This window comes from Myotis brandtii, unplaced genomic scaffold (assembly GCF_000412655.1).
Source record: "Myotis brandtii unplaced genomic scaffold, ASM41265v1 scaffold38, whole genome shotgun sequence".
NCBI lineage: Eukaryota > Metazoa > Chordata > Mammalia > Chiroptera > Vespertilionidae > Myotis > Myotis brandtii.
Window position 1 is genome coordinate 1828298 of NW_005364596.1, and position 559 is coordinate 1828856.

A 559-nucleotide genomic window follows, 5' to 3' on the forward strand; every position below is an offset into this window, starting at 1 on the left:
ATCTCATTTTGGTACATCAGCATAAAGCTGATAAATGTTCTATTAATTCTCCACTAAGACCTCTCCTAAACACCCAGCCTTTAAAACCCCTGAAAAACAAAGGTCCTAGCAGTCTCCCTCCAGGGAGCCCTCATCCCTCTCCTCCACCATCTCCCCCACCCCTGCACCCCCTCACTATCCCCTAATCTCTAAGGAATGTTGTGAGACACAACCAGGGGAGCAATAGACAGCAGCAGCTCAGTCCAACCCACTCTCCCTCCAGGGAGCATGCCAGTGCCATTCCCTTACCCTATCCTTCCCCCGAAGGCACCTATCCCCTAACCTCTAAGGGTCCCCTTGGACTTTTCCTGGAGAAAACAGACTTTTTCTTACCTGTGTTCTTTGTGGCCTCCACAGTGAAGATGGGTCATGGTCGTGGGGACCAATAAAGACCTCTTGGGGGGTTGTCATTGGCAGGTCCTGGATGCTAAAAAAACAAAAACAAAAAAACAAAAACAAAAAAAAAAACAATATGTAATTATATGTGTTTTCCGATGGTCTTAGGCGACCCCTGTGAAAG

At 47.4% G+C, this 559-nt stretch overlaps 1 pseudogene; it reads right to left on the reverse strand.

Annotated features, from left to right (window-relative positions):
• Positions 1-446: 446 nt before the first annotated feature.
• Positions 447-559, reverse strand: part of LOC102240456 — a 3903-nt pseudogene continuing 3790 nt past the window's right edge.